The sequence below is a fragment of the Electrona antarctica genome (genome assembly GCF_951216825.1).
Source record: "Electrona antarctica genome assembly, chromosome: 1".
Lineage (NCBI taxonomy): Eukaryota > Metazoa > Chordata > Actinopteri > Myctophiformes > Myctophidae > Electrona > Electrona antarctica.
The window spans coordinates 64,277,044-64,297,306 of NC_136806.1; positions in this window are offsets into that span (position 1 = coordinate 64,277,044).

Here is a 20,263-nt window from a genome sequence, read left to right on the forward strand (position 1 = left end):
CAAAGTGCCACTGCTTCGGATCAGTAAGAGACTTGATTCTATTTGCAACAAACACATGGAATCGTCTTGCATCGTTGTTTATGTAGCCAAGGACGACCTTGGAGTCTGTCCAAAAGTATTCTGTAAGGCCATCGATCTCAAGCATTCCCATTGGGTTCCGAACTCTTCTGGGAGTGGATCGTCCCAATCAGGTTTCTCTCTACACATCTGTTGTAAGATCTGTTTGCCCAGGAGGATGAAGGGTGCCACAAAGCCCAAAGTATCATAAATGGAAGCTACTGTGGACATAATTCCTCTTCTGGTCAATGGACATGCTTGGATAGTAATTCGAAATTGGAAGTCATCAGATGATAGGCACCACTGAACACCAAGAGCCCTCTCCATAAGTGGTTCTTCGAAGTCCATATCTAGGTCCTTGACACTTTCTGCACATTCTTCCTTTGAGATTGACTCTAATACATTTGTGCTGTTTGAGACGAATTTGTGCAGTCTTAGTTGACCTGTGTTGGAAAGTGCTCTCGCTTCTTGAATGAGCTCGATTGCCTCGGCGTCAGTTGAGACACTCACAAGTCCATCGTCCACATACAAATTTCTCTGTATGAAATTCACTGTAGACTGGGCAAACTGCTCCTGACCATTGGCGGCCAGATGCTTAAGACCAAAGTTTGCACAACCAGGAGAGGAAGCTGCCCCAAAGAGATGTACTTTCATTCTATAGACTGATGGTGGAGAATTTAGGTTGCCTTCCTCCCACCATAAGAATCTCAAGTAATCTTGATCTTCAGGTTTGACATGGAACTGATGGAACATTCGTTCCATGTCACACATGACGGCTATGGGGCCCTTGCGGAAGCGACAAAGGACTCCCACCAAGGAGTTGGTGAGCTCTGAACCAGTAAGAAGATGGTCGTTCAAAGAGACCACACGTATTTTACCAGGTTTTTTAGGATGATAAACGCCGTGGTGTGGCATATACCAAGCTGGTTGATTTTCAATCTGCATCACCATGTGATATAATGTCCTCCATGAATTTAACATAGTCATCGTAGTACTTCTGATTCTTCTTGAACTTTCTTTCCAAGCCTGTGAGACGCTGAATGGCACATGATTTGTTGTTTGGAAGATTTGGGCGCTCCTTTTTGAAGGGCAAGGGCATTTCAAAGTGACCATCTGGTTTCTGCTTTATTTCAGTCTTCAACTTAGACAAGAAAAGGAGGTCTTCTTGAGAGACCATATGTGACCGCTCACAGTAGTTTGATATACAAGGGGGCCATGGTCATTTTTCAGTTTTTTACATATTATGAAACTACATAATGTAAGCTTTCATATGATGTATTGTTCATTGAAATTGGAGATATGACCATCTGAAACTTGTTGAACTGGAAACCCCAAAGCAGAGAATTTCCCCTGCAAAGATTTCAAAGATGTTAGCACCTCTGGGCCCCAGGAATGGGTGTGACAATAGATACTTGTCTCCACCCCTAATGGCTTGCATAATCACTCCCCCACCCACTAACCACTCCCCCACTAGGCTAGCTGTCAGTGAACACTTAGTAGTAACTAGTAAGGCTAACTGAGTTTTCAAATAAATACATGTGGAGTAAAACTATTTGCAGCCTTGTAGTTTTAGACGCATGCTTTTAATTGCTAAATTAAAAAATGCTGTATGTTTACATTACATTATTATTAATATGTACAAAGGTACCTTTTTTACCCCTAAATGCATGGCTTAAATCAGCCGTGCACTGATGTGAAAGAGTTAAAATCTTTTCAACAGAAAGTCAGGGGAAAAAATACCTTAGACGTTTGTTATGATCCTTTCCATGTTTTAAGAAGATCACACCAGGATTTGTACTACACATGTCATCACATTCAATATTTGAGCTGTTCTTCTAACAACAACAATGTCATGGATTGAACAAATTATATAAAAGACGGATTTCACCGCGATGCGCGACCACGCGGACACGCAATGTTATTCTTTCAGTATTGATCATCAGGCAGCAGCATCCAACGGTAATAAAGTTACAAAGATTTAAACACAGTGCTAAACCACACATAGCTACACGTGTTCACTGATATAAAGGGCAAAATAATGGATTACAAGTAACTACAACAATCTCGTCAGAACGCACAGCTGTGTGTAGTGTGGAGACCACAAACACAAAACTGGCAGCGACTTTTTTTTCTTCAGTGGACAACGACGGCTCCGTGAAACTGGAGAACAATACATAGGTATGGCCAATCGAAACAACTCTATGTAAATACGTGCAGGAATGTTCACACCCCCAAAATACGCAAATAATCTTTCATTACAGAGACATTTTTGCAATGTAATTACAACGACTTAATGACACTAAAACAACTTTCTGATGGAATAAAAACATTCTTTAACATTCCAACTGTGTTAATGTGGCAAAAAACGAAAACCACAAAAAAAAAAAAAAGCTATTTTGGTCTATTGTGGAGTTTCATTAGAGCCGACTTGTGGTTGAAAATACTGTGAGGGGTCACATATCGACCATATCGTCATTAAATCTGATTCAAGGACCTTGATTATGTCGTCTGGAGCAATAATTTCCTTTATTCGAGTCTTACAAAGATAATGAACCTTACTTTTGAGGTTCACTGCTGGGTTTGATTCAGAAATCACTTGGCTTATGCAAATGCCATGACTGATGCCGATAGCATCACTGTAATAATCGCATGGTTCTCCATAACTTATTACACTCCACCCTAGATCTGTTCTTTGACCATAAGGACAATTTTCATCACCACACACAACCTCTTTGGCCATAAGGGCTTGTGGGCAATTATACCCAATCAAAAGAGCAATCTCACAATCTTGAGAAGGTGCGATGTGATCAGACAGATGCTGCAGATGTGGCCATGACATGACAGTTTGTGGGGTAGGAATATGAGACCGGTTTGCTGGAATGAATTCACGGGTGTAAGTGGTGGGTACAGTGATTTTCTTGTCAGAAAATAATCCTCTTATTTGTATGCCTTTAAGTCTCTTGCACGGTACAGTTGTCCCTTTAGAGGACATGGTGGACAACTTTAAAGTGACAGGTTCTGCAGGAGTGTTCAACATATTTGCTACCTCTTCAAGGATAAATGATTTGTGAATCAAGCATGGCATAGACAAGAACTTCTTTGGGGTAATTTGGTATGGACACATAAACCGGTACTATTGAGGAGGTTTGAGCATTGGTTTCCTGTTGCACAACACTGTTTGAGATCTGGGTGACGGTTTGAATGGGTGTTGCCTGTGACCCAATTACATTAGTGCGAGTTGATTCCCTTGTGGGTGCAAAAGTGAAGTTATCATCATGAAGACATGTTGGGTGGGGTTTATTGCAGGTGTCACATGTCATTCTATCGCTACAGCTTTGCGATTGATGGCCAGGGCTTAAACATGCAAAACAAAGTCTCTCACTGCGTATGTATTGAATTCTGTCAGAAAGCTTGGATATGAAATGGCGACAATAAAGACCATGTCCCGGTTTATTGCAGAGGTGGCATATGTTAGAATGGTTTTCGGTGGTAGCTGTAGTGAATATTTGTGCACTTGGAATTTTGTAGGAGACAGTAGGATTCTTGGATCTGTTTGGTTGTCATTTTCCCTTTGTCGCACTGCTGTGAATTAAGTGATAGGGTTACAGGCAATGCTGGCTTCAAGATTAAGGTAAGTGAAGTAACTGAAATTCGGAAAGTGTCCATATTGTAACTGATAGGTGGTTGCTGAGCGGTTCCATCCTGTCAATAACCAGTCTGGCAGTTTTGTTGCAAGTATTTGATTTTCCATAGGATCATTCGATATTTTCAAGTGGCTGTTATGTGTAATAGCAGTCGCACAACTCCTTAAATAATCAACAAATTTCCTCAGTTCTGTACCATCCCTTTGATTAACCTTTGGCCAACTGTGCAGTTTGTCTCTATATGCCTTGGCAATGATGAATGGATCTCCATATCTTTCCTCCAATAGGTCCCATGCTGCATGATAGGACTCCTCAGTATCCATCAAAAAATATCCATCAATTGCCTCTTTGGCTGAGCCTCCAATATATTTTTGTAAAAAGAAGATCTTCTCAACTGTGGGAATATTTTTTCTTTCAATTAAAGTTTTAAATTAAGTTTTCCAAATATTGAATTTGAGGGGATCTCATGGGAAGTCGGTTAGAGGTAATTGCTTCAGCAAGTCCCTTGATGATTTGCTCAATGTGGTCTCCATTTTGAATTTCAGGCTTCATTTGTGGTGGGTGCTGTGAAGGATGCGTGTGACTTGCTCCATCATGAATCTGCAATTGAGCTTTGGTAGCATGCATCCTCTTGAGATCCTCCAAAGGATCAATTTCCTGTTTTAATTGATGCTCAGTCTGCTTTCTTGTGACGTCCTCCTTTTCCATTTGCATTAAAGTTTGTCGAAGAGTTTCCTGTTGTGTCATGGATTTTAGAACAGCCTGGGTGGCTTCAAATTCTGCAGCAGATTGTTTAACGGATTTTGCTTTAGAGATATGAGAGCCTGCTTGAGATTGACCAGAGTGATTTGATTGATTACTTGTTACAGAGCCCTTGCACTAGAGTCAAATACAGAGCTCACATCAGGCCAATTTAGTTCTTCCTTTCCTTGTAGCTGAGCTAATGCATTGCCAATCACATTTTTTGTTACTTGAGTGCCTTTATCCAATTTGTGGCGCAGGTCGAATGGTGGCATTTCGACTGCCCGATATTTATTATACATTTCGGTCAATTCCTCCATGTCTTTCTCAACAGCTTGAATATGGCCACTCAGCTCATCATGTGGAGCGTTGTTAATGACACCATTTTTTGTTCTTTTTATCTGGATTTTCCAATGCTCATAAACACAGTCGAAATTATACAACCAACTTTTCATTTTCTCACGTTGCAAAACTTTTCCCTTTTCAGTAAGTGTGCGTGATCTTTCTCCTCTACGAGGGGGGGCCCAAAGGATCGGTTTCTGCATCCTTAAATTCTTTAACTGGTGGTGGTGGTTCTGTTGGTTGAACTAGCTCTTCAGTTTGTGATGGGTCATTTAGCTGCGTTTGCCCTTCAGTTGTCGTGGCGTCACCTTTGCCCGACATCTTAAAGTTCACACACTTAAAAACACTTAAACACTTAAACCCTTACACTTAAACCCTTAAAAAAACATTTTCAAGTTCAACAGTGCCGTTATTGCATTTAATTTCAACAGTGATGCAGTGAAACCAAACCATCACTAGAAACAAAAATAAAACAGTTCACTTTCAAGACCCGTTTGATTCTCTTCTTCGTTTTCTTCATTTGAAATGTCTCTTTAAAAGTCTCTTGACGAGTTTTAGCAGCAAAGTCTTTGTTCCATTTGGAACTCTAAAGAGTCGTGTGTGCGTTACCTGTCGTAGTCAGTTCAAATGGGTCCATGCACCGTATTTCACAAACATTCAGCAGCTGTAGTGTGTGACGCCGATAGCGTCGCAACGGCCCGGCCGGGCCCGCTGGTTCGATAAGGCTGGCTGGCATCTGCTGGACCTCGATCAGACGGGCGACTCGGGGCTGCCGGCGTTGGTGAGCTTGTCTGTGGCTAAGTTTTGACTGTCACTCCCTCTGGTATGAACTGGAGACAAAGGCAGTAGTAGCATGTACTGGAAGTTTATTTTGCTCAAAAACCTATGTCAAAACTGACGAAACCCAAAGACAAACAATAATCAGTGATCAAATAATAAACAACAAATAAAGCATATAAACGAAATATAAAGAAAGGAAACATGAACAAATGATTTACCTTACTGACTGCACGTACAACTCAAAGGGAATGAATGAATGTGAAGGAACCCAATATGACCAAACAACCAGGACTGAAAGGAAAAACAATAAACAAAAACGATCAATGAAACTCATACTGGAATATAACATAGAAACTGAAATGTTGAAACACTTGGCATGGCATGGGGAAGAAATAACAAAACGAACCTTAAGTGGCAACACGCTCTTTGAGAACAAAGAAAACTCCCGTCTGCTTGACGTGGAGACGGAAGCTGGACTGACTTGTGAGAGCAGTCAAGTCACTCTACACCATATATGGTCACATAAACGGAAATGACGGCAAACTGAAATTGAACCTCTACCCAATAACCATCCAAAAGTGTAGAAACTAGTATAGAAATAAAATATACATAATATAGAACTGACACATTGTAGCAAACAACAAATACCAAAAACAAATATCAAAATAATAACTAAATCATAATTGTGGCAGCAAAAACACCTTTTAACACAATGATTTATAAACACCATGGATGTATATGAAATGTCCTTAAGTCCCCTTAAGGCGTCTTACTGGTTTAAACCAATCAGATTCCAATCTGGATGTGACACAGATCTGATTCAGGCTAGATTTGGCTGCCAGTGTAAATGGGGCCTAAGATAATCATCTAAATTAGGTTTCATGTTAAATCATTCAGTGGTTGTAACTTGTGTGTGCCAACTGCTTTTCTTAATTGTTCATTTCAGATGGCAGGACTTGGGGTTTTGGGCTTAAAGACCATACTATTTGTTGCCCCTCTGGTTCCCTCTGGTGTCCCTTCTTCTTCTTTCGTGTATCATCCTCAAATGTCCAGTATCGAGTAGCCACGCCCTTGTCTCTGGTCCCACGTGGAAGAGGCCGGCCTCCGAAGGAGGTCTGTACAGGGGGCAGATGTTAATTATGTGCTCGGCAGATTGCCCTATGGTGGCTGACATAATATCGCAACACATCACCTTTGATGAGGAGCACAATGATGTGTTTAATAGCATGAAAACGGCATACGAATATCTCCTGACTAAGTGTAAGAGAACACACAAACAAACATACATATTTTCATAATTATTTGTCTTCCAATTTGTATTATGTGCGCAAGCAGAGCGCGCACTGTAATCGGCTGCGTATGACCACTGTTCTCGATGACGTAACTAAAGTACGTTTCAAAATTGGTACAAGGTCAATAAGGGGTATGTATCGGCCGAGTATGTGTGTGTCTGCTGTGTCTCAAACCTAGACAGCAGCAGAGAGCTTTAGGACTCAGAGCAGCAGTCGTCCCAGCAGTGTGTGCAAGTTGGCAGATCGACAAGAGTGCATTTCTAGTTTATGCCAATTTCCGTGTCTTGGTTAATATGTACACATTTAAAATGAAAGTAATCATAATCATCATATCATACTATAATATATATATATATATATATATATATATATAATACTATAATTAAGCCAATGTCTGTCTGAATGAATGAATGTGTGTCTGTGTGTCACTGTAACTGCCGTAGCTCCTCACTGCCTGCACCAATCGCTCCCACTTTTCACACAGGCATTGACCATAATAATATGGAGGTCTTAACGAAGCCCTTTTTCCAATTTAACAAATTATAAATTATTAATGAATTTATTAGTGAATTAAAAATGCAAAAACGCACCCAGGGTGCAGTAGCCCCCGCGGCCACAGGGTGCAGTACCCCCCGCGGCCACAAGGCGGCAAGTATTTCACAACGGGTAAGGGCTAGTCATGATAATTATCCAATCACAGCAACCACAGCAGAATATCTGGAGTACTCGGTTGCTGAGTAGGAGCAGGCTGCTGGTAGCGATGAGGATCAGGTTCCAAATGAGAGGTAACTGCACCAGTCTTAGTACCATACTTCTGCAAATGGCAAGTATTGCTATTCCGTGTTAAATGTTTTTCTTTTAATGTAGTGGATTGCCCATAATTTTTCTTTTTTCTATTATAGTCCCACCGAAGAACCGATGATCGTGCTATTGGAACTTGGGCCTTGGGCCCTGCACCCCCGTCTCTGCCCCCTCTACCGCTGACCCCTCTCCTCCTCTCTCTGCCCCCTCTACCGCTGACCCCTCTCCTCCTCTCTCTGCCCCCTCTACCGCTGACCCCTCTCCTCCTCTCTGCCCCCTCTACCGCTGACCCCTCTCCTCCTCTCTCTACCACCTCTACCGCTGACCCCTCTCCTCCTCTCTCTGCCCCCTCTACCACTGACCTGTCTCCTCTCTCTGCCCCCTCTACCACTGACCTGTCTCCTCTCTCTGCCCCCTCTACCGCTGACCCCTCTCCTCCTCTCTGCCCCCTCTACCGCTGACCCCTCTCCTCCTCTCTCTACCACCTCTACCGCTGACCCCTCTCCTCCTCTCTCTGCCCCCTCTACCACTGACCTGTCTCCTCTCTCTGCCCCCTCTACCACTGACCCCTCTCCTCCTCTCTCTGCCCCCTCTACCACTGACCCCTCTCCTCCTCTCTGCCCCCTCTACCACTGACCTGTCTCCTCTCTCTGCCCCCACTACCACTGACCTGTCTCCTCTCTCTGCCCCCTCTACCACTGACCCCTCTCCTCCTCTCTCTGCCCCCTCTACCACTGACCTGTCTCCTCTCTCTGCCCCCACTACCACTGACCTGTCTCCTCTCTCTGCCCCCTCTACCGCTGACCCCTCTCCTCCTCTCTCTACCACCTCTACCGCTGACCCCTCTCCTCTCTCTGCCCCCTCTACCACTGACCTGTCTCCTCTCTCTGCCCCCACTACCACTGACCTGTCTCCTCTCTCTGCCCCCTCTACCACTGACCCCTCTCCTCCTCTCTCTGCCCCCTCTACCACTGACCCCTCTCCTCCTCTCTCTGCCCCCTCTACCACTGACCTGTCTCCTCTCTCTGCCCCCACTACCACTGACCTGTCTCCTCTCTCTGCCCCCACTACCACTGACCTGTCTCCTCTCTCTACCACCTCTACCACTGACCCCTCTCCTCCTCTCTCTGCCCCCTCTACCACTGACCTGTCTCCTCTCTCTGCCCCCTCTACCACTGACCCATCCCCTCCTCTCTCTACTGCCAGGAATGGGAAAAGGAAGAGGGTGCGTTTTGTTTATAGTATGGTCTTACTATTTTTCTGGGTTCTATAGTTGCCAAGATTCAAAGTCCATGGTTATTGTAACCCAAGCATTCTAGCACTAATATTGAGAAGAACAAAATAGCAGATCTACAAGCGCACCATTTCTGTGCATGTCTTAAGCCATTTAGACCCGAGGATGATTCTAAAAACACCTTCTAAAGCCTTCTCTCTCTCTCTCTCTCTCCAGTATAACGGTCGAACCTCAGAAGCGTGTCCGTCCCAGAAAGCATCCCGTATGTCTGCCCTGGTGAAACGTAAACGTGGCTGTCCGAGAAAGAGTGTCAGTCCTGTGAAAAAGAAATTACAGCTCAACCGAAATAGAGGTCCTCCTAGATGGTGTGGAACGCAAAAAGAGGTGCTCTCACTGGAGAGGTGCTGGGGGACACCACAGCTCCTATCTATGTACAAAGGTGCATTATAACGCTCCCTGCACCAGATGTGGTCGTCCACCTGGCAACAAACCCATGGAACAACGTTCCCCTCCGTTAAATGCACTTTCAAACTCCGGGTCCGGTGTTGACTCCGAGTAATTTGAACATAAACAACACAGCAATTAACGCCTTCCTGCATGTCTGTGACGCACTGGCCTTCAATGAGAGGTGGGACGAGCAGAGGCGTGCTGGAAGGGGAGGACAAGTCGGTCGTGTGAACCTTACTTGGGATTGGGCGGGTGCACTGCTTATCAGAGCCCATGTGCACATTCGTCAAGTGACCAGACACGGTTTGGTGAATGTCTACGGACCGGTAGCCTCGTAGGCTGTTTGCATCCACTGATGCAAGAAGGAGACATAGTGGACAGACTGTACATCCGTAAGACTATAATAAAGGTCATCAAGTTTATTTTGATAATCTGCTACACGGGGTATTATGTGCAAAATATTCAGGTATTATGTGCAAAATATTCAGTTCAGCGTCGACTGCAGGGTCAACATCGAACGCCTTACCGGTTATAGCATGTATCGCTGTGCACATCCATTGGCGACGCTTTTTAAAATCCTGGCCTGCTTCTACATTAGCTTAGTTGTGGTGTACGGACTGATTTGCATGTACAGCCTCTGCTGGATGCTGCGTCGCTCTTTAAAGAAGTACTCGTTGAAGTCCATTCGGGAGGAGAGCAGCTACAGCGACATACCCGACGTGAAGAATGACTTTGCCTTCATGTTGCACATGATCGACCAGTACGACCCGCGGTACTCCAAGCGCTTTTCCGTCTTCCTCTCGGAGGTGAGCGAGAACAAGCTGAGGCAGCTCAACCTCAACAACGAGTGGACACTGGACAAGCTTGGACAAACCAAAAACACGCACGCACACACACACACAGACCCCGTTGCACACAGAGCCAGTTACAACCACCAGCGTGTCATGTGGCCCTGAACGACCACCACTTGTGGATGTGGCCTGTGGGACCCAGACGCACGCGCCTGCATTATACAGAAAGGAACCAAATATTTGATGCATGTCTACCTTGCTAAGTCAGTCTGGATAAGATGGCTATGGCTTCAGCCAATATGAGAGACTTTGGGGTGGGACTTCCGGAACTGGGGAAGTGATTGACGGATGTATGTGTGTGTGCTACCGGGTTATGCTGTTGTGTGTGTGATCAACAAGAGAGTTACGTTGAATAACAACATAAACTGTATGGACTTGGTGTTGAATAAATAGAGAACCTGAACTGATTAACTACGTCTCTGCCTCCGGTTCCTGAGATCACTACAATAGTATGCTAATGCAAAATTAGTTCAACCCAACAAATGTCACCCGCTCAGCATGGAGCAGACTGTGATGTGATCATAAGCAATATTCTGACATCATACAATTTGCCAGTTTGGGCCCTTTTTGAAGGGTGTTCCACCATCCACTAGGGGGCAGTATCTCTTTAGGTTTAAGGTTTGGCTGAGCTAAGAGTCAGCCATTGTTGTTTATGTCAGTGTCACGTTCGGACGTCAGTGCATTTCTTCACTTGTGGCTTTTTGTTGTTACACCGTAGAATTAATTATACTACCGTAGAAAAAAACACTTTTGAATCATGTCGTTGATTTGACTATGCCTCTGCCTCTTTCTTCGCTCTTTGTGTAAATGGTATGGAGGGGGGGTCCTGGTATGGGGAGTCCCCTTGAGGGTGCCATGTTGTTCAGAGTGCTGAAAATTAACTTCACTGTTAAGTCTCTGTAAGTGGACATGCCTGCCTTAATGCCCTTTACAAGTGAATCTAAACTACTTCCATGTGATTAAATAAACTACTTCCATGTGATTAAATAAACGCTTTGAGTAAAGGTGCAACCAAATAAAACTGTGTGTATATTCACAAGCACCAAACATTTAAAAATAGCAAGCTGCCATTATGGCTTGGTGGTGTCCAGCTCTCCACTCACATCACTTGTCTGTTGTCAACTGGCAGCCCTTATACCCGCCAGCTGAGCTATATGAGCTTAGACTGCACCATGTCAAAGGGTGTTTCTAGATCTAGATTCTAGAACATACTTCAATAAACATACAATACATATATACATAACCCACAAAAAATATCTTAATCAATGCACAACAAGTAAATATCAATTCCTATGTACGACTGTATGACTGCAACGTACATTACACACAATTTCCTTAACAATTCCACAAGCACATCACAACCACCCCCTCTACTATCCTGACTATGGTCCAGCCCAATTACACTAGCTGGCAACACAACAGATGATTGACCAACAATCCTTAAAGGTTCATTTCACAGCTGGAAGAAACTCCAGTCATTCAATGTAATATAGTATATAGTCCGGCAGCCAAGGTGGACGGGTGGGAAATTTGGTATATGGTCTTTTTTATTGGCCTAACATATTGTCTATAAACATACATTCATGAATCCACTTGCTGACCGGCTGTCAGTATTGGGCATTTTATGACCCTACCATTAACATCCTATGGCAGGCAAACATGTCAAACTTTCCGAACAAGAAGGCACTGGAGCAGCTCAGACGATTTAGGCCCTTGGTTTATTATAACAGGGTGCAAATAAAAAGGTTCAAAATTAATCCTTCATCAATTGTAACTCTACACATGTGGTATACTTATTGAAATGCCCATGTGGTTTGGCTTATGTCGGCCAAACCAAACAACCTCTAAAAATTAGAATTGTGGAACACAAAACTGCAATACGCACTGGTAACCTAGAATATGCCATGGCTAGGCACTACATACAAGCCAACCATGGCTCCCCAGCATCATTACGCTTCTGGGGTATAGAAAAGATCTCTACCTCTTCATGAGGTGGAGACATTATCAAGAAAGTGCTATGCAGAGAGGCCCATTGGATACATACTCTTAACACATTGGAACCCATGGGCCTAAACCAAGGACTGTCTAAAGAGGACGAGACGTGAACACCGTACGGGCGACGCCATGTTGCTCCTTGGTGCTCCATGGAAGGAAAGAAACATGCGCATGTGGGCTATATGCAGCCAACACTTCCGCGTTCAGCTTCCTTGGTCTCAACTGCGCATGTTTCTTTCCTTCCATGGAGCAACATGGCGTCGCCCGTACGGTCTTCGTGTCTCATCCTCTTTAGACAGTCCTTGGCCTAAACGAGGAACTGAAATTGTCCTGCTTCCTCTAATTTTCCTTCAGAATCCCTCCCACTACTCAGGCTGCTTCTGCTTTACACTACTGCTGCTGTGCTGCCCTTCCGCCCGCCCCCCACTGGGGCCCTATTTATTTGTGCTGTATGTCCTTGGCCATTTACCTGTTTTTTTGGCCCCCAAAGCAGTCTATTCCCAAACTAGGTTTGGTCTTCTGCCTCAATTTTGGTTTTAATCTTTTCAATATATCTCATAAATTATGTACTTCAAATATGAATTTGAATATTGTATTTGACACCTTACTTAAATATGAACTTGACAGTTGTCTCTTAAACAAAAAATGTTGTTCTATTTTTGTACTATCTTTCCTACATCTGTGTATTAGTAGCCTGTATATTTATAGTCTCAATGCACTTTAACTTTCATCTGGATAATTCCTCACTTGTAGGTTCCACGTGAAAAACATGTATGAACTAATGATTGCTGGCTGTAGCCTGTGTGACATTGGTTAACTAAGGGCCTGCCCCCTGCACCATGTGTGTACTGTGTTGCCCCCTCGGGCTATGACCTGACGAAGATGTAACTTACACATCGAAACGTTGTCACTTTTTATTTGCACCCTGTTATAATAAACCAAGGGCCTAAATTGTCTGAGCTGCTCCAGTGCCTTCTTGTTCGCATGTTATCTGTCCTGCTTCTGAGATGCACCAGACTGGCCTGTTATAGGCTAGAGGCGCGGTTGGAACTCCCTTCTACATGTCAAACTTTCCTTTTGCTTTAAGTAGCATGTCAAACTTGGGCTAAAAACAGCCATAGCCACTTGCCCAAATGTGCCCAAAATGTGCTGACCTCATCACATTTCTCATGATGTCTATGGCCGTTTTTAGCCCAAGGAGTGTTTTTTTGTGCAAAGCCAATGCTTGGAATGGATTCAGAATAAAAGCAGGTTAATTATTTTTGAATGAGTTGTAAATATTGAGATAAAAATGACTCAAAGTCTTCATAACACACAAGGACAAAATGTATATAAATACGGTTGAATCTTTATTCTTCTCACACAGATGCACACAATTATAGGCTACTGTACATTCTTAAACTGAACATCCATATCCTTGACCGGCCAATCATTCTCTGATTGTGCGTGATCAGTTAATATAGGGAAATTATAACATCCCAAATAATGAAGTCTTTATACTGCTAGATACAAACTAACAGAAACTGCATTGTTTTCACAAAAAACTAAATGTCCTTTATTCTTTACCACTTTATGTGGTATTTTGTGTGAATGTAATCTATATCATAGATTTCAGTTTGCTTTATATAAAAATACAGTACAAAGAAGGTATTTTAGTGTTACTCAACGACTAAAACAAACTGCCAATTTATTTAGTCAATTACAAAATGACACTTGATCTATGTAGTGACACATTATTTGTGTTCATACCTTTATTTATTTGTTAAATCTACATAATGGTTGTGCAGTCCCAAATAAAGACAATCACATACTTTTGTTTTGTGGTCTGTACAAGTGCTGTGTGTCCATGACAATTTTTCATCCAGTAACATCACAAACACTTATATCGAGGTAAAATGCAGATGGACCAACATCATCTAAACAGACTTTAAATCGCCACAGCATGTCACCCAGAGTTAGCACGACAGATGTATTGCCAGGTATGTTGTCGAGGAGATGCTTCCCATCTCAACAGTGCAGTCTGTTGCTTTCAGAGAACTGGTCAGCAAAATACCAGTGAAAGCAGGGCCAATGTGCAGAGATACTTTCCTAATATCTGGACAGTGAATATTCTAAAATGTCTTATTTTATTGTGCCACAGAACAACAAAAAACCCATTATAATTAAATATAATAAATGTAATATAATGTTTTCATTATTATTATATTTTAAAGTAAAGTAACTAGTGCTAGTTACTTTCATCAGTGACTAGTAAAGTAATTTAGTTTTTAGAGCAGTAAGTATAACTATAGTTACTTAAAAGTAACTTCAACAACACTGCATATTATAAACACAATAATAACAAGTGGTTCCTTCACTAACCAGGTTATATTGTTCTGAAGGAATTTGGAGCAATCATTTAGGTTTCTATAGAGGCTCAAATGGCCTTAATCAACCTTAATGACTCTGCTTGAATAACGAGGTAGGGGAGAGAGAGACTTGTTCACACAAGAGGAAACAAAATGGACTATTAGTAGCGCACTCACTCAATTGGTAATGTCCACAAAATAAAATATCACGATGTGTCCACTGTGATTAGTAGAATGTTATAAAATCAGGTGTTACACAGATGCAATGGAGAAGAAACCTCACCTATCCTGAAAAAATTTATTTTAGTTTTCAGGATAGGGGAATCTGTGAAACAGATTTAGATCACACATCAGTTTACATTCAGTGTCTCATTCAGTCTGTACTGCACTGATCTGATCTGAATACTACTACTAATACAGTCCATATACAGTAGATATCAATACCATATAACCTTAAAAGTACAATACTCTTTCTCTGCATAAATGCACAAATCTAAAAAACAAAATACATACATACATGGATGCACCTGGGACGTATCCTCAGTGATGTATCCCAAGGTCATCAGGGTTTTGGGTCTCCCAACATCATACCCCTCACTCAGGTGACCCAGCCGGGGTGATCAAGTCCCAGTAGCTACCCTCGATCAGTCCCATTATGGAAAAAACAGGGCCACACAATCCGTTCCTCCTGAACTACTCTGCCGGGACTGGGAGGTTGTGGAAGGACTAGGCTCTGTGGGTTGACTCCTGTCCGGGCCCCTCCTACGTCTCACCAGGTCCACTCCTGCTCTCACCAGGTCAGGCCCTGTGCATTGCACCAGACTCCCAGCACCAGGCACTTTATTCAGGAATGGTGGATTCTCGAGCCGCAACGGTTCCGCAGGCTCCACCTTGCCCTTGGTGGTGCCGCAGGCTCCGCTTGAGGCTTGAAAATTATACACATGTGACGTGTGGTCGGTTAAGTCACAAGAAACTTCACGAGAAACACAGTTGTATATTAAAGTGCACTAATTAAAGTGCAGGTGCATTATACTGTGAGACTCATTTAAAAACATGTAGCCAACTACGCCACCCTTGGATTAAAAGAGTCAAGGGAACTCTGACTCTTAAATTCAACAATAAAAGGACACTCAGGTTAGATATTAAAACCAGTTTAAAAAGAGCAATAAATTAAGGAAAACCATGGAAAGACTGAAACCAAACCAGAATGAAGGTGGGGGATTACAAAAGTAATTTTATTTGCCTTATAAAGATGGGCACGCTAAAATGGCCAATAGAAAATACAATGATAAAAACACCTAGCCTAAAACCCTAACGAATCCTATATAACTAACTAAACTAAAATCCTAACCAAAACAAAACAAAACGAAACAATCAATCACAATTAAAAAGGTCCGGAGAGCAACGTGCAAAAGAACAATGTGCAATATAGCAAAGTGCAATATAGCAAGGGGAGGTTGTGCAGGCAATCAGGGAAGGGGAATACTCTTCTACGCCTCTTCTAGTCACTGAAACACACAATAAAATATACGCCAGTTCATCTGGTCCATGGCACTCTATATTCACAGCTCAACAGCAAGGTTCACGTTGGCAATACTGCGGTTGGATACTTACAGGCGCCCCAGGCTTTCACCTGGGCCGATCTGTCTCTGGCTTGCAGTATTGTAACTTCTCCGCCGCAACACCGCCTCGCCTCTGGTTGGACTGGAACAGTCACTTCTGGCTCCTATAGGAAATTATTTATATCTGAATGTACTTGATGTTTATATGTACTGTTGCAGCATGCAGTATACTGTGCATAGTGATGAATGCATGCAGGTGACTGCATGGTATTCTGGACTTATGACTTGTGTCTGGTGAAACACCACGCGCAGGGCCATAGTGATCAATGGGACACTGTGTTGACATCCTATGCACATTGTTATAACTCAACTAACCATAGAATGACGCCAGCATGTCGGACTAATTGCACACACACACACACACACACACACACACACACACACACACACACACACACATACACATGCATACACATGCACACACATGCACATACATGCACACACACATACGCCCGTTGTATTCGGAGCTATGGGACAGTGCAGGCAAACATCGGGAGTCATGGAATGTGTTGTCGGACTCACATTATTATAACTCAATTGACCCCATACACATGCACATGCACATGCACATACACACACCCACATGCATACACATGCACACACGCGCACACTCATACACGCACACACAGTGCACACACACGCATACAGACACACATGTTATGTTCGGGTTCTATATATGCTCAATGCAAACAGACGAAAGTCAGTCATACGAGCCAGAACGGGACGCCGTCATCCACCAACTCTGTTCAACTCTGTTTAACTCGATGACTCCTTAGCAACCAATAAAATGCTGAGTATACTACAACATCCTCAAGCCTCGTCTTTTCAACCTGCTGGCCATAAAATTAACCAATACTCCTTACAACGGATCCTCCATCCAGCGTGTCTTACTCTAAAGTGCGTAGTGCCACCGCCTTCCCTACAATCACATCCCCTGCTCTCCGTCAGTTCATTACTTGTTCTTTAGTTTGCACATCCAGCTCTCCTCCCGAAACCTCTCCACTGCTTTCTCTGTCGTGTCGTCTCTCCTGTCGGCGTTCTGTCACAAACATTTGTGCGCTGCGCCTGTGTGTTGGGGGACCCTCCCCTGACTGAACTCGGCCCAGGATTGGCCGAGAGCTTTACTACTGTCCCAGCTGATCACTACCTACATCACACGGCTGCTGTCCATATAGTCATTCGAGTCCTGGGTGCCGTGTCAGAAAACAATCATTAGAAAAATAAATAAATGCACACACACAACCAAAATGTAAGAAATCAAACAAACCATGCACAGACATGATCAACTCAAAAGATGCATGCATATCACACTGGCAAAATCATAAATCAAAATAATACATCAACAACGTAAATAAACACAGCAAAAAAGGAAAAATACTGTTTTCTGCCTGCATGTATATGAATTCTTTAACATTGAACTTTTATAACATAACTTAATACTTTACATACTTCCGGGTTTACTATTTGAAGCTCTGCAATAGGGGCCTGATTCACAATTGTATCATGGTCAACATTTTCTTTCTGGTAAACCTCAAACTTGCTTTTTCATCTAAAAGCTCCAATGACCTCTCAGGTCGGCCATGTGCTCTGCCCCCCTGGCGGAGATCGGGGTGACAAGAGCGGTGGTGTGGCGGGTCGATGTGGCTGCTCAGGCTGGCACCGGGTGGGCCAGATTAGTGGGTGCCAGGCCATTGGTGCCGGCGGTGGCGACACTTTTGGCGCTAGGGCAGGATCTGGCTCGCCCGGTGCTGGCCCGAGTGGCTGGTATCGGCCCGCTGGGCCTCTGTCCCTCCGTTCCTGTGTCTTGTTTTTTGTTTTGCAGTCCTTTTGTGTTTTACATTTGTATCTGTATTTGTATATTATTATTTCATGTATTTCATATGTGATGTACCTGCATGGGATAAGGGTGGGGGGACTAAAGTGTATGTGAATAAATGAATCATGTAAATAATTAAAAAGCTGTCTTGTTTTGTTGTGATTTAAATGTTAAACATGAGTTAAGTGGTGTGACTTTACTTTGGAGTACAAACATCTAGTAGCTAACCCCTAACCAAACATTAATTAAACATGAATTAATACTGAAATGAATGTGACTCTACTTTGGAGGACAAGCATCTAGTAACTAACCCCTAACTAAACATTAATTAAACATTAATTAATAATGAAATGAAAGTGACTTTACTTTGGAGGACAAGCATCTAGTAACTAACCCTTAACTAAACGTTAATTAACTGGTAGTTAATTGATGATCCTCCTGCGACCCCCAGGTGAGCCAGCCCAACATGCGAGACCCCCGGGAGTTTTAGAACCAGTTTCGGAGACCGAGTCAACTCACTAATCCTATGAGCACTCATCCTGGGCATAGAACTGACCGATAATAACAGATCTACAAACACACCACATTAAGTAACAGGCTTAACTACTGATAGATTAACGGAGGTTAAGTAATGGTTAAGTAATGGGTTACTTACTTAAGCATTAATTGATTGAAGAAGACAAGGAATTAATGATGATTTAATGATAGTTCATGATAACTAATGCATCACCCAAGTGGATATGACACACACACACACGCGCATATGTTTCCTTTATTGATTTTGCTGTGAGTTGATGTTTTTTATGAACTACTCCTTTAAAGTTTTTAAGGTTTATTATAAACCAGCAGCATTTAGTTTTTATTATTATACAGGTGACCTAAGAAGAGCACACACACCAATAAATTACCATATAACAGTGTGACAATAGACATGTTTTGTACAATTCCATTGGGGTGTAACTCCTATTATATTTTACTTTGACTTCTGATTTTGTGTTATTTTAATAAACATTACAAGTAAAGAGATCTTTTTATTTTAGCTTTTGTTTAGATCATCATCATCATCATCATCATCGTCATCATCATCATCATCATCATCATCAATACAAACAGCTTAGATCAGTTCAGACTGAAGGGGTGTCAAACATGTCCACCCTTCTTTCCTCCTCTGAGGGGAGATGATTGTCCATTTACACCTTTATGTTTTTCATTTCAATACTGGGTGTCTATGGGTGAAACTTGTATATAATGCATTTTCTAGTGATATATGTTGTAAGCACACCTGAGATTTTTCGAATAAAACATGTTAAAGAAATATGGTCTATACATATAAGTTATTAAATATTGCAGAGCCCAGGCCTTTCCTCCTTCATATTACGGTTAATCAATTGTATTTTTATCACATTTCACATTATGAAAGCATAATAATGGTGTTAGTGAAGTAGGTATGGAGACATCATACACGGGAAGACTTCTGTTACTGAACAAAAAATATATAAATGATTAATAGAGCTATTTTAACAAAACATAGCCCTTACAACGTAAGTTATGTCTATAACTATGGATCTATGAGACCGAACAACGAATGATGCCCTCATCTTCCTCTTCTCGAGACCAATATATCAAAAATGTCATGCCCACATGACCCGGGGAGGCGGTCTCACCGTATAAGTTATGCCCGCCTCCAGCCTCGAACGCCTCAGAACGTTCCGAGCGACAGGAGATAGTGACGATCATCGTTCGGTCTCATAGATCCATAGTTATAGACATAACTTACGATCTATATCGACCTCACTCTGACCATCACTCTGAGGGAGATCCCAAGCAGGGGCCCTCAAGGCCCGTCCGGGGCGTAGCCGCTTGACACCAGCCATGAACTGAGTGACAAAACTATGCCTACCAATTGGTAGCCCATCAACCTCCTCATGCCAGAGGGAAATAGCGGCGGAATACACCCTGATGGTGCTGGCTGCTCTGCCAGCATCCAAGAGGGACTGGAGAAAACGTAAAACCAGGGATACGTTGCAGGTGACAGGATTCGCCTGCTGGGCAGCACACCAGGCAGAGAAGCACTTCCACTTGTGGTCGTAATTGGCACGGGTGGAAGGCGCCCTGGCATTACGCATTGTGTCAAGGACGGCCTCATCTAGCCCCTGAGGGAGGGGCTCAGAAGAGGCCAGGCCCAGAGCTGCAGAGTCATCGGCTTGGGGTGCCAAATCTGACCCTCTGCCTGGGACAAGAGGTCTGCTCTGGCCGGCAGAGTCCATGGAGACCCCTGAACCAGCTGAAGGAG